We start from the raw sequence: 12,683 nt of genomic DNA on the forward strand, positions 1-12,683 counted from the left end.
TGTCACTATTTGTGTGAGCAATTTATTTATTCATTCATTCAATGTTTGAAACAGGTATGCATTAATTTAAACGATATGCGATGAAATTTATTTGGTCTATTTCTTATGTTCATGATTTTGCTAACCATGTGATGTGCCCAAAGAAGGTTCGCTGACGTTGTGTTTTATGGCGCACATGATAATGTATCATGCACAAATGCACAATTATACATACACATACTTCTTGAATCTTGAAGAGAGAGACGGAGACAGACCATACTCTCATTGCAAATTTCAATGAGAAACAGCCTGCCAAGCTGGCCCATGTGTCACACATTATTATTATTATTATTATTATTATTATCAGAAAATAATTATGAATTGTCAATAAAAATTGGTAATGAAAAAGAAACTCGTTTTTAGGAGAATATCTGATTACGTAGTGATTTTCTGAAAGATTAATTTTTAAGACTCTTCTCAATTTTAAATCAAAGAAGAACCGTTAAAGGAGAAAGAGTATTGGCGTTTAGAGAACGAGTCTTTTTCAATTTTCGTAGATAACCTCCCAGAAGACATATCAAAGAGGGAACTATTTCACCTCTTTAACTGGACTAGACGCATAAATGACATATACTTATCCAAAAAACAGAAGAACGGCGGTCTATACATCTTTGCGTTCATTCGATACACTATGAAAAGAGGAGCCTTGAAGGCTGTAACAGACATGAATCGAATGAGGTTGAGAGGCAAGGTTGTATTCGTGGGGGAAGCTAAATACAGGAGAGTGTCGGATGTGAGGGACACAAACAAAGTACAGCCACGGGAAGACAATCGAATTGCTATGGATCTTCAAAGGCCACCAAAAAAAGAAGCGAACCAGAAAACATCAACTGTTTCCACTAAAGAATTGGCGAAAGAGAAAATAGGCCAGGATCCACATGAAAATGGGTGGACGAAGAAGGTGGAGGTAGCGGTAGCAAAAGAAAATTTGGACTGGTTGCAGAAAAGCCTTGTAGGCGGATCGACGAAGGCTATTGACTTTAGGTCATTGAAGGATTTCATTGCAAAGAACTTTCCTCAAGTTATTCAGGTGCGTGAAATGGGAGCATATAAAGTTCTGATGACCTTTGACAGTCTGTTGAATGCGGAAGAGACTTACACTTTCAAAATGAATAGCCTTCTACAATTGTTTCATAGTGTTTGGAGATGGGACGAGTCGGAAAAAAGTGAAACTCGAAGAGTATAGTTGGAGTGTTTCGGGGTTCCGTTACATGCATGGTCTGTGGACACCTTCAGATTATTAGGAAGCCAATAGGGAGAGCTGGTGGAGTGCGATAAAGGGACGGAATTTTGCAGCTCCTTTAGTGTCGGGCGAGTACAAATCGATACCTGTGTGATGGAGGTGATCAATGAATGGGTCCATATCACAATAGGTGCTAGTGGGTTTGATGTTCTGGTAAAAGAGGTGGGACATGAAACATATGGAGAGAAATGTAAATTGGAAACTATGGAAGAAGAAGCGGTTAGATGTGAACAACAGAAGATATCATGTGCAAGAGACAATGATGACATAGCCATATGGTTGAAAAGAATAGCAAATTCAACAAACTGTCCAGATCAAGCTGTGGAGGTGGTAATGGAGGGACGGCGGGATGAGGTTGAAGACGAAGCTAGATTGATAAATTCAAAAATAATTTTGAATGAGTGGAGTTATGAATATTTAAGTCACAATAAAAAAATTGGTAACTTATAAATCTCATAATGATGCTATTGAAGGATTAGCGAATTTAGTTGGATGCCAGGAGAGCAATGAGACTGAGTCCGAACAAACTTTGTCATGAGAATATTCTTATAATCCTAATGTGCTGTCTAAGGACAATAAAATATATAAACTGGGTGGCCCAAATTATAAGCCCAATAACGGCAGAAAAGGAAGCAAAAATACTTTGGGTCATGAAGGCCCAAGCCACATGGGACGCATGCTTCTTGGGAACGCAGATGTGATACCCGCTGCTGGGCCGGGTGGAGTTCATCCGGGTCGGGCTAGGAGACGCCTACAGATTGGAGACGCGCCTACTGCTGCTACCTTGGAGTGCCTTGACCTAGCAGGCGGCATGCATCGTGCGACGCGCAACCTGGAAGATGAGGACTCTAGGTGGCGATCTCCAAATTCACGCTCTGGTGCAGCAGGCCTTAAGGACGCCGGTGATGAACACTCACCCGAGCTGGGCTGTCCGCAATTGAAGGATGGAGGAGGACCGATTCTGGGCGGAGGACGCTGGGTTGAAGAAGATGGTATAGGAAGGTTGAAGGGACAGGTGCTTGAACGATTGGAATTTCTCTATCGGTAAAGAATAAAAGTAATCACGTTGTAAGTATAGTTTCTAAACCAACAGAAAATTCTTTCGTACAAAAATTTTGTTTGTCACTTAAACAAACCCAATAAAATTGTTAACTGAGTATTTAAACATCGGGTCGTCTTCTCAAGGAATTGCAGGGAGGTATGATTTATTATTAGCTATGGAAAAGGTAGAATTTTGTTTTGGGTTTTTAAAATAAGGAACAATAATGTAAAATAACAAGTCGTTAAAATAATAAATAATAAAGCTCTTGGCAAGGTATGAGAATTAGAAGTCCTATCCTATTTATCCTTATCAATGGTGATGAAAATTATATTTTGCTCGCCATTAAGTCAACCTCTAACTATGAAGGTAAGTCAAGTGGATAAATCAATTTAACACCTAAAGTCCTAGTCAACTCCTAAGGAAAGACTAGAGTTATAGGAATTTAAATCAATCAGCAAAGATAAAAATTATCAATCACGATGAGTTTGATAACTCAAGAGTTACCAATTAATCAACCAAAGCCAAAACGAAAAAATCTAAATTATTTATATAAATAAAGAAAAGCAATCATAATTCTGAAATACCTCAAATTATATTAAATAAAGAAATCAATTCTAACATGGAGTTCATAAACCAACATTAACAAACTAAAATAAAATAATAGAATAAATAAAAGTAGAAGAACATTGAACCTGGGATTGAGAAGCAATCCTAAAATTAAGAGAAATCCTAAATACTAATCCTAAGAGAGAGGAGAGAAACCTCTCTCTCTGAAACTACATCTAAACCTCAGATTATGAATTATGAAAGCATGATCATGAATGAATGGATTCTCCCACTTTATAGCCTCTAATCTGTGTTTTCTGGGCCGCAAACTGGGTCGAAAACAGCTGAGAAATCGCTGGAGAAGAAATTTGCCACGCTGATTTTTGTCACTGCGATGCGTCCACGTGGAGAACGCATTCGCGTCACCTAGCATCAGGAAAACTATGGCATATTATATATCAAATCGAAGCCCCAGACGTTAGCCTTCTAACGCAACTGAAATCGCATCGTTTGAATCTCCATAGCTCAAGTTATGACAGTTTTAGTGTGAGAGGGTCAGGCTGACAGCTTTGCAGTTCCTCCAACTTCTTGTATTCCTTCCACTTTTGTATGCTTCCTTTTCATCCTCCAAGCCATTCCTGCCTTGTAAATCCTGAAATCACTTAACATACATATCAAGGCATCGGATGGTAATAAGAGAGGGTTAATATTAGCAATTATAAGGCCAAAGAAGCATGTTTTCAATCATAGCACAAAATTAGGAAGAAAATTGTAAAACCATGCAAATAGTATGAATAAGTGGGTAAAGAGTTGACAAAAACTACTCAGTTAAGCACAAGATAAACCATAAAATAGTGGTTTATCAACCTCCTTACACTTAAATAATAGCATGTCCTCATGCTAAGCTCAAGAGAAACTATAACGGAGTGAACAGGAATGGTAGAGAGTATGCAATGCAATCCTATCTATATGAATACAACTAAATGTGAAATACTTCTACCTACTTAGTTAAAAGTAAATAAGTCTTCCAAGACAAACATAAATCAGATTTTACTAATTCAAATTATACAGTGAAAACAAGTAAACTTGTAAGAAGATAGCTCATGAAAGCAGGGAACATAGAATCAAGCATTGAACCCTCACTGGTAGTGTATATCACTCTAGTCTCTAAAGTGTATAGGTTAATTCACTCTACTCTTCTCTAATCATGCTTTCTAAACTTTGTTCTTCATCTAACCAATCAACAAATATTTAGTATACCAATGCAAACATCATGAGGTCTTTTCAGGGTTGTAATGGGGCTGAGGTAAAGGTAAGGATATATATATATATATATTGTATCCCCTTATTTAATTTCTTAATAATTTTTTTTATCTTTTTTTTTTCAATACACATGGTAATTATTTTGATTTCACATGAGCATGCTTCCCAAATTTTTAAATAACTTATTCAATTTAATTCCCCCCTTTTTTTTTCTATCATCCCATGTTTCCATAAAATTCCCCATACTTAAATTATACACAATATCTATCTTAAGCTAACCAAGCATTCAACTTGGGATTTTTATTTTGTTTTTTTGCTTAAGACTAGTAATATGGTTATGGAATAGAGGGGGGTTAAAAAGCTCAAAGTGGCTAACAAGGGTGACATAAAAGGGTAGGCTTATTTGGGATAAGTGAGCAAAAACAAGTAATGGCCTCAATCATATGCAAGCATGTAAATACACTAAATAATGGACATATATAATGGAACAAAGCAATGATTGCAATTATAGAGAAGAAAACACACAAGAAAAAATTTATGGTTAAATAATGTAACCATATAAATAAGCTCAAAATCTCACAGGTTGTGTGTTCTTTGGCTCAAAAACCATGTTCCAAATACAACTTCCAAACAAGTTTAACACAAAATTTTCAATTTAAACTAGTGAAATACTATAAAAATTTCTTGAAAAAAAAATATTACTTCAACCAAGTAGTAACTAAATGCATAAAATCAAACAAATATGCAAATGCAGCAATTAACAAACAAAGAAAATAGAGTATTGGTGTTGAAAAGAAGGTAACTAATCCCTGGAAGTCGGTATCGACCTCCCCACACTTAAAGATTGCACCGTCCTCGGTGCATGCTAAGATGTGCAAGTGGATGTGGGTTGTGGTTCCTCAGCTAGGGCTCTTTTTGTTCCTTTCCCTGCCGGTGGTTTGGGAGTAGCTTTCTCTTTACCCTTCTTGGTGGCCATCCTGAAAAGGGAAAAAGAAAGTAACTTTTAAAGCTAAGTGTTAGAGCAAGGAAGAGAGCGGGAAAGGTGGTAATCAATGCACAATAAAGAAGAATGACGTTAACACATGGTCATGACTACATGTGAAAAGTTCATCAATGGAAATATATCAAGTGCATGTAATGACAATTAAATGCAAGATGTTTATTGGCATGCTGACAAAGGCATGAGTAGCATAGATCAAGCATTCTATGTCCAAGTTAGATTACCAAGTCTTTCAAACTAACAAGTTTGAATAACAATTACATTTAATTAATAAAATATAAAAAGGATTTTGTGAAAAGCAAGCATTTAGAGTAGTAGAATAAAAGAAATCTAAAAATAGTGCACAATGCCATACGGGCGTTTTCACAAACACATAGCATGCATGGTAAATAAATTATTGAATGTATTAAATTGAACATGCAAGCAACCCTTTAAAAAGTGATATATAATTGTCAAACAATTCCTTTAATAATTGGTGCACGAATTGTGAATCACACTTTTCACAACTAGTACCACTAACTAGTAAGTGCACTGGGTCGTCCAAGTAATACCTTACGTGAGTAAGGGTCGAATCCCACGGAGATTGTTGGTTTGAAGCAAGCTATGGTTATCTTATTATTCTTAGTCAGGATGCCAACAACAGTGTTTTTCAACTTCAATTGTAAAGAGTCAAAGGGCATAAATATAAATACTTATTGTGCAATGATAGAGAATATGTTGGGGTTTTGGAGATGCTTTGTCTTCTTTATTTCAGTTTTACTCTTGTACTCCTCTTCACACACGCAAGGCTCCTTCCATGGCAAGCTGTATGTAAGGTGTCACCGTTGTCAATGGCTACTTCCCGTCCTCTCAGTGAAAATGGTCCAAATGCTCTGTCACAGCACGACTAATCATCTGTTGGTTCTCGATCATGTCAGAATAGAATCCCTTGATTCTTTTGCGTCTGTCACTACGCCCAAAAATTGCGAGTTTGAAGCTCATCACAGCCATTCAATCCTTGAATCCTACTCGGAATACCACAGACAAGGTTTAGACTTTCCGGATTCTCATGAATGCCGCCATCAATTCTAGCTTATACCACGAAGATTCTGATTAAGAAATCTAAGAGATACTCATTCAATCTGATGTAGAATGGAGGTGGTTGTCAGGCACATGTTCATGGATTGAGGAAGGTGATGAGTGTCACGGATCATCACCTTCTTCATAGTGAAGCGCGAATGAACATCTTAGATAGGAACAAGCGTGTTTGAATGGAAAACAGAGATAATTGTATTAATTCATCAAGACGCTGCAGAGCTCCTCACCCCCAACAATGGAGTTTAGAGACTCTTGCCATCAAAGAGTACAAATTTCAGATCTAAAAATGTCATGAGGTACCAAATAAATCTCTAAAAGTTATTTAAATACTAAACTAGTAACCTAGGTTTACAGAAAATGAGTAAACTATGATAGATAGTGTAGAAATCCACTTCTGGGGCCCACTTGGTGTGTGCTGGGGCTGAGACTTAAGATTCTCACGTGCCTGGGCTGTTTTGGGCGTTCAACGCCAGGTTGTAACCTGTTTCTGGCGTTGAACTCCAACTTGTAACTTGTTTCTGGCGCTAGACGCCAGACTGCAACATGGAACTGGCGTTAAACTCCAGTTTACGTCATCTATCCTTGAGCAAAGTATGAACTATTATATATTGGTGGAAAGCCCTGGATGTCTACTTTCCAACGCAATTGAGAGCGCGCCATTTGGAGTTCTGTAGCTCCAGAAAATCCACTTTGAGTGCAGGGAGGTCAGAATCCAACAGCATCAGCAGTCCTTTTTCAACCTGAATTAGGTTTTTGCTCAGCTCCTTCAATTTCAGCCAGAAAATATTTGAAATCACAGAAAAACACACAAACTCATAGTAAAGTCCAGAAATGTGATTTTTAATTAAAAACTAATAAAAATATACTAAAAACCAACTAAATCATACTAAAAACTAAGTAAAAATAAAGTAGGATAAAAAGAAGAGAATATACAATGAATTCCAAAAATATCTATGAAGGTCAGTCTTAATTAGATGAGCGGGGCTATTAGCTTTTTGCTTCTGAACAGTTTTGGCATCTCACTTTATCCTTTGAAGTTCAGAATGATTGGTATCTATAGGAACTCAGAATTCAGATAGTGTTATTGATTCTCCTAGTTCAGTATGTTGATTCTTGAACACAGCTACTTTATGAGTCTTGGCCGTGGCCCTAAGCACTCTGTTTTCCAGTATTATCACCGGATACATACATGCCACAGACACATAACTGGGTGAACCTTTTCAGATTGTGACTCAGCTTTGCTAAAGTCCCCAATTAGAGGTGTCCAGGGTTCTTAAGCACACTCTGTTTTTTTGCTTTGGACCTCGACTTTAACCGCTCAGTCTCAAGTTTTCACTTGACACCTTCACGCCACAAGCACATGGTTAGGGACAGCTTGGTTTAGCCGCTAAGGCCAGGATTTTATTCCTTTAGGCCCTCCTATCCACTGATGCTCAAAGCCTTGGATCCTTTTTATTACCCTTGCCTTTTGGTTTTAAGGGCTATTGGCTTTTTGCTCTTGCCTTTTGGTTTAAAGAGCTTTTGGCTTTTTCTGCTTGCTTTTTCTTTTTCTTGCTCTCTTTTTTTTCGCATTTTTTTTCTGCAAGCTTTGTTCTTCACTGCTTTTTCTTGCTTCAAGAATCATTTTTATGATTTTTCAGATTATCAAATAACATTTCTCCTTTTTCATCATTCTTTCAAGAGCCAACAATTTTAACATTCATAAGTAACAAATTCAAAAGACATATGCACTGTTCAAGCATTCATTCAGAAAACGAAAAGTATTGCCACCACATCAAAATAATTAAACTATTTTAAAATTCAAAATTCATGTATTTCTTTTTCTTTTTCAGAAAACAATTTTCATTTAAGAAAGGTGATGGATTCATAGGACATTCATATCTTTAAGACATAGACACTTAGATACTAGTGATCATATAGTAAAGACACAAACATAATTAAACATGAAGCATAGTAAACAAAAAACAGGAAAATAAGAACAAGGAGATTAAGGAATGGGTCCACCTTAATGAGGGTGGCGTCTTCCTCTTCTTGAAGAACCAATGGTGCTCTTGAGCTCCTCTATGTCTCTTCCTTGCCTTTGTTGCTCTTTCCTCATAGCTCTTTGATCTACAGTCAATTGCTCTACCACAACAAACTTAAAAGGTTTGCTCGTCCTCGAGCAAAAAAAGAAAGAAGTGGAGAAGATGTAGGAGATAGAAGTGTGTGAATGGGTGGGTTTGGGAGGGAAATGGTTTGAATTTGAATGGTGAGGTAGGTGGGGATCCTGTGGGGTCCACAGATCCAGTGGGGTCAAGGATTTAGCATCCCTGCTCCAATTAGGCATACAAAATGTCCTTACTGTGCAATCCTGGCGTTTAACGCCAGACTGCCGCCTGTTTCTGGCATTAAATGCCCAAATTTAGCCTGTTTCTGGTGTTTAACCCCAGACTGATGCTTGTTTCTGGCGTTTAAACGCCAGAATGATCTTCCTCCGGGGTGTGCTATTTTTCATGCTATTTTTCATTCTGTTTTTTATTTTTCATTTGTTTTTGTGACTTCACATGATCATCAACCTAAAGAAAACATAAAATAGCAATGGAAAATAAATAGATATAATTAAATAACATTGGGTTGCCTCTCAACAAGCGCTTCTTTAATGTCAATAGCTTGACAGTGAGCTCTCATGGAGCCTCACAGATAATCAGAGCAAGGTTGGGACCTCCCAACACCAAACTTAGAGTTTGGTTGTGGCCTCCCAACACCAAACTTAGAGTTTGACTGTGGGGGCTTTGGTTGACTCTGCAGTGAGAGAAGCTTTTCATGCTTCCTCTCCATGGTTACAGAAGGAGAACCTTGTGTCTTATAGTTTGCAATATCTTCAAACCACAGAGCTTCCTGCATAGCAAACAATTGCTCATCCGGAAAGGTTTCAGAGATCTCAGTAGGAGGGAGGGATGCTCCTGCTACTGGTTCTATCCGGGACAGGTGATCAGCTACTTGATTCTCTGTCCCTTTTCTGTCTCTTATTTCTATATCAAACTCTTGCAGAAGCAACACCCGTCTTATGAGCCCGGGCTTTGAATCCTGCTTTGTGAGTAGATATTTAAGAGCAGCATGGTCAGTGTACACAATCACTTTTGATCCTACTAAGTAGGATCTAAACTTGTCAATGGCATAAACCACTGCAAGTAATTCTTTTTCTGTGGTTGTGTAATTTTTCTGGGCATCATTTAAAACACTACTAGCATAATAAATGACATGCAGAAGCTTGTTATGCCTCTGTCCCAATACTGCACCAATGGTATGGTCACTGGCATCACACATTAGTTCGAATAGTAATGTCCAGTCTGGTGCAGAAATAATTGGTGATGTGACCAGCTTAGCTTTTAGGGTCTCAAACGCCTGCAGACACTTTGTGTCAAACACAAATGGCGTGTCAGCAGCTAGCAGATTGCTCAGAGATTTTGCAATTTTTGAAAAATCCTTTATAAACCTCCTATAGAATCTTGCATGCCCCAGAAAGCTTCTGATTGCCTTAACATTGGCAGGTGGTGATAATTTTTCAATTACTTCAACTTTAGCTTGATCCACCTCTATTCCCTTGTTTGAAATTTTATGCCCAAGGACAATCCCTTCAGTCACCATAAAGTGACATTTTTTCCAGTTTAAAACTAGGTTGGTCTCTTGGCATCTTTTCAGAACAAGTGCTAAATGGTTAAGGCAGGAGCTGAATGAGTCTCCAAATACTGAAAAGTCATCCATGAAGACTTCCAGAAACTTCTCTACCATATCAGAGAAGATAGAGAGCATGCACCTCTGAAAGGTTGCAGGTGCATTACACAGACCAAAAGGCATCCTTCTGTAGGCAAACACTCCAAAAGGACATGTGAATGCTGTTTTCTCTTGGTCCTGAGGATCTATTGAAATTTGGTTGTAACCGGAATAGTCATCCAAAAAGCAGTAATTTTCATGACCTGCTAGTCTCTCTAGCATCTGGTCCATGAATGGTAAAGGAAAATGATCCTTCCTGGTGGCTGTATTGAGCCTTCTGTAGTCAATACACATACGCCACCCTGTAACTGTTCTTGTAGGAACCGGTTCATTCTTTTCATTATGAACCACTGTCATTCCTCCCTTCTTAGGGACAACATGGACAGGGCTCACCTAGGGGCTATCAGAAATAGGATAGATAATCCCAGCCTCTAGTAACTTAGTGACCTCTTTCTACACCACCTCCTTCATGGCGGGATTTAGCCGCCTCTGTCGTTGAACCACTGGCTTAGCATCATCCTCCAATAGGATCTTGTGCATGCATCTGGTTGGGCTAATGCTCTTAAGATCACTTATGGACCACCCAAGAGCTGTCTTGTGTGTCCTTAGCACCTGAATTAGTGCTTTCTCTTCCTGTGACCCTAAAGCAGAGCTTATGATTACAGGAAAAGTGTCACCTTCTCCCAGAAATGCATATTTCAGGGATGGTGGTAGTGGTTTGAGCTCGGGTTTAGGAGGTTTCCCCTCTTCCTGAGGAGTTTTCAGAGGTTCTTTTATTTCCTCTGGTTCCTCCAGATCAGGCTGAACATCTTTAAAAATGTCCTCTAGCTCTGATTCGAGACTCTCAGTCATATGGACCTCTTCCACCAGGGAGTCAATAATATCAACGCCCAAGCAGTCGTCTGATGTGTCTAGATGTTGCATAGCTTTGACAACATTCAACTTAAACTCATCCTCATTGACTCTCAGGGTTATCTCCCCTTTTTGGACGTCAATGAGGGTTCGTCCAGTTGCTAGGAATGGTCTTCCTAGAATGAGAGTTGCACTCTTGTGCTCCTCCATTTCCAGCACTACAAAGTCAGTAGGGAAGGCAAATGGCCCAACCTTGACAATCATGTCCTCAATTATGCCTGATGGGTATTTAATGGAGCCATCAACAAGTTAAAGACAGATCCGGGTTAGTTTGACCTCTTCAGTCAAGCCAAGCTTTCTGATAGTGGATGCAGAGATTAGGTTGATGCTTGCCCCAAGATCACATAGAGCTGTCTTGGTGCAGTTACCCTCTAATATGCATGGTATCATAAAGCTCCCGGGATCTTTAAGCTTTTCTGGGAAGCTTTTCAGAATGACTGCACTGCATTCTTCAGTGAGGAGAACCCTTTCAGTTTCTCTCCAATCCTTCTTATGACTCAAGATATCTTTCATGAACTTGGCATAAGAGGGTATTTGCTCAAGTGCTTCTGCAAACGGAATCTTTATTTCAAGAGTCCTGAGATAGTCTGCAAAGCGGGCAAATTGCTTATCCTGCTCCTCTTTGCGGAGTTTTTGAGGATAAGGCATCTTGGCTTTGTATTCCTCAACCTTAGTTGCTGCAGGTTTATTTCCTATAGAGGTAGGTTGAGAAGCCTTCTTGAGGGATTTATGATCAGCACTTGTAGGTGTCTGATCCCTCACTGGCATTTGAAAGCCAGGGTTGGAAGCTGGAGTGGCGTTAGACGCCAACTCCTCATCTGTTCCTGGCGTCTGAATGCCAGAACTGTGCTTCCTTTGGGCGTTCAACGCCAGTTCCTTACTTGTTTCTGGCGTTGAACACCAGTCCTGAGCATGGTTTGGGCGTTCAGCGCCAGCCTTTCACCCAATTTCTGGCGTTTTAGCGCCAGAATTATTTTTTCCTGGGCTCTTACTGTCCTCAGATGGAATTTGGGTAGTTTGCTCATTTCTTGGCTTCCTGTTGCCTTAAGGTGGGGTATTTAATGTTTTCCCACTTCTTAATTGAACTGCTTGGCATTCTTCTGTTATTTGTTTTGACAGCTGCTGCTTTGTTTGCTTTAATTGTTCTTCCATATTTATATTAGCCATCCTTGTCTCTTGTAGTCTCTCCTTGAATTCGGCTAACTGTTTTGTTAGAAAATCCAATTGCTGATTGAATTCAGTAGCTTGTTCAGCAGGACTGAGTTCAGTAGTCACTGTTTTAGCCTCTTCTTTCATGGAAGGTTCGCTGCTTAAGTACAGATGCTGATTTCTGGCAACTGTATCAATAAGCTCTTGAGCTTCTTCAATTGTCTTCCTCATGTGGATAGATCCACCAGCTGAGTAGTCTAGAGACATCTGAGCTCTTTCTGTAAGCCCATAATAGAAGATGTCCAGCTGAACCCACTTTGAAAACATCTCAGAGGGGCATTTTCTTAGCATCTCTCTGTATCTCTCCCAGGCATCATAGAGAGGTTCATTATCTCCTTGTTTAGAGCCTTGGATGTCCAGCCTTAGCTGTGTCATCCATTTTGGAGGAAAGTATTGATTCAGGAATTTCTCTGTCAGCTGTTTCCATGTCTTTATGCTAGCCTTAGGTTGGTTATTTAACCACCTCTTGGCTTGGTCTTTTACAGCAAATAGAAACAGTAATAATCTGTAGACATCCTGATCTACTTCCTTATCATGTACTGTGTCAGCAATTTGTAAAAAATGTGCCAGAAACTCTGTAGGTTCTTCCTGTGGAAGAC

Source organism: Arachis hypogaea, chromosome 19 (genome assembly GCF_003086295.3).
Source record: "Arachis hypogaea cultivar Tifrunner chromosome 19, arahy.Tifrunner.gnm2.J5K5, whole genome shotgun sequence".
Taxonomy (NCBI): Eukaryota; Viridiplantae; Streptophyta; class Magnoliopsida; order Fabales; family Fabaceae; genus Arachis; species Arachis hypogaea.